This window comes from Mustela lutreola, chromosome 2, assembly GCF_030435805.1.
Source record: "Mustela lutreola isolate mMusLut2 chromosome 2, mMusLut2.pri, whole genome shotgun sequence".
In the NCBI taxonomy this organism is placed as follows: domain Eukaryota; kingdom Metazoa; phylum Chordata; class Mammalia; order Carnivora; family Mustelidae; genus Mustela; species Mustela lutreola.
The window spans coordinates 208,975,879-208,978,392 of record NC_081291.1 but is presented as its reverse complement, the minus strand read 5'-3'; the positions used below and the strand labels follow the sequence as shown (position 1 = coordinate 208,978,392).

General features: G+C 36.4%; 1 pseudogene; it reads right to left on the bottom strand.

The window, feature by feature from the left end:
- Positions 1 to 1,036: 1,036 nt before the first annotated feature.
- Positions 1,037 to 1,404, bottom strand: LOC131825977 (prefoldin subunit 1-like; annotated as a pseudogene).
- Between the last annotated feature and the right edge of the window lie 1,110 nt (positions 1,405 to 2,514).

Genomic DNA, 2,514 nt, shown 5'->3' with positions numbered 1-2,514 from the left:
AGCCACCCAGATTCCCGTTAAGTGTTTTTAAACAAGGATTTATCTACGTAGCTTTTGTACCATACTTACTGAAAATGCCTATTTTTCCACCTATACTTGTGATTTATCTTTATTGTTATTAATATTTTTAGGAAGAGGTAAGTTCTAAGTATTTATTATCCTTGTTTTAAATATAATTTAATTACATATTTGCATAACTTGGTTTTTAATAATAACTGTGTTTCTCAACTGGCTTGAAATAAAATTCCATCAATTTTTTAATAGTTGGCTCTACTGAGACTTTACAAGTCAGTTCCAACATACACTGCCCCTAAGCTAGTAGGAGCTTTAGGATTATGTGTTCACCTTATGACACTGGTCAAAGAAGAGAGAGAACTGGAGGTGCTGCTGGGTTTTTTACTGTTTTTTTTTTTTTTTTTTGAACATTTGGGAAGAAGCAGGGAAGGAATCTTTGGGCTGACTGCTAACTAGGTTCACTTAAATTCAGGTATGCCCTGGTCTTCTCTCTTCCTTATCTGCAAGGAGTCATAGAAGTTGAAGGATTGACTTAAAGGAACAGAAAGGGAAAAAAAGAAGCAGGAAAGGTTGCAGTGCAAAAGGAACAGAGCCAAAGGTCTAGACAGGACAAGAAGGAGTTGAGGTTGAAAGCCTCTGCCTCTCTGGCCCTCTGTTCTCATGCCTTGATTGGAGAAAACAGAGTGGGTTGATGAACAGATGATTTTCATTGATCTAACCCCCTAAACTGGTAGTCGACTGGGGCAGAGCTCCCTTATCTGTCCTGGATCCCCTCTTCCTTCTCCTGGGTGTTCATAACTCACCTCCAGGGGAGAAGAGCGTCCAGTAGAGCTGGCAAGGAGAGCCAGGACAGAAAAATAGTATTAGAATCAAAAGGTATCAGGGTGACATAGAAAACATAGGATTACCAGATCATCCAAATAAAATGTCCATCAGGACAAAAAAGAAGATGTTTCACCATACGGGCCCCTCTGCCCTTGCCAGGAATGAGAAGGGGCACGAAGCTTCTGTGAAATGTTTCCTATTGTGGCCTTTGTGCCACCATCATCTCCTGGATGTTGTCTTTAGTTTCCTTCACACTCCACTCCTGGTAGAATTTTTCTGCTTCAATTCTTTAATTTTTTTCTTCTGTTATTTTCTGTTTCTCTCTCAGGAGACTGTGAGTTACCTCTTTGGACTGAAGAATAAACATTCATCCTACATCTTCATACTTGTTAGTCTTATCCACCAAAGTCATAATCTCTGTATCTGTAAGATGTGCATATTGTTTGTTCTGTTTAGCTGTTCTACCTGCAGGTCTTCAATCTTTGCCTCTTGTTAAATGTCAATAACTTTGTCTTGAAGCTTTGTGAAGGCCTTCCTCAGCTTCATATCCATAGGAACCACCATCTTGGTTCACTCTGTGTACTTGCACAGTGGGAAAAAACCAGAAAGGACCATCTTTATTATTTATTATAAATTTTATATGGGAAGATCTATTGCCAATACTTACTTTTTTCCCAACTATCTGATTGATACTTTTGTGTTGTATCTTCTCTCTACCTACCCACCATGCCCTGGACTATAAATAACAGTTTCCAAGTTTGTATGTTTAAATACCTTTCTACTCATAGTGAGATTCCTGAACCAGTAGTATCAGCATCTCCTGTGGACTTATTTAAAAAATTGGCTCTTAAAGTCCAGTCTGACCAACTCAATTAAAATCTACATTTTATACAATTTCCCTTATATTTTGAGTGAACATTAAAATTTGAGAAGAGTTGCCTTACTAGATTACAACTCTTTGAGAGAAGAAATTAAGTATCTTGTTCATCATCCTTATCTTCATCCCTTTGGGCAATGACTGGTATATAGTATTTTCTCAGTAAGTATTGAGTGAATAAATTAAGTAGGTATTATAATAATATATATAATAAGATATCTAGAATCCTAATGAAGTAAGGACAATTTTGAGAAGCTATGTGAGTATATGTGAATACTTACATTAAAAAAAAAAGGTACAGATTTTGACTTGCTTTTATTTTTGGAAAATTTTGTGCAAAATAATTCTTGAATGTGTATATTTACCATAGCACCAAATTCAACCTGGCTACAAATAAAACTTGTGAATAAAATTTTTATTTTGTACAAGATTTGGAGATTTATGGAAACCTAACATCAGGAACCTATACTCGAGCCTTCTACCTCTCTGAAGAGGCCTTTTTCTCTATATTCTCATGGTCATTTTCTTATTTCTTTTGTGCCACTTATAGCGTAATGTTTATCTTTCTGTCTGTTATAATGTTTTCTCTTCAAGGATTTGAAACAAGTAATTTTGAAACTTCAGCTTGATAATATACATGTCTTTCTTTTTTCCTCTCTCTTTCTTGCTTTCTGCCTCTCCATTTCTTTCTTCCTCTCTCTCTTTTCCTTCCTTCCTTCCTTCCTTTTTTTCTTTCCTTTCTTCATTTTAGAAAGAGAGAGAGAGAGAGAGTGAGTGAGTGCTGGAGTGGGGGGGCA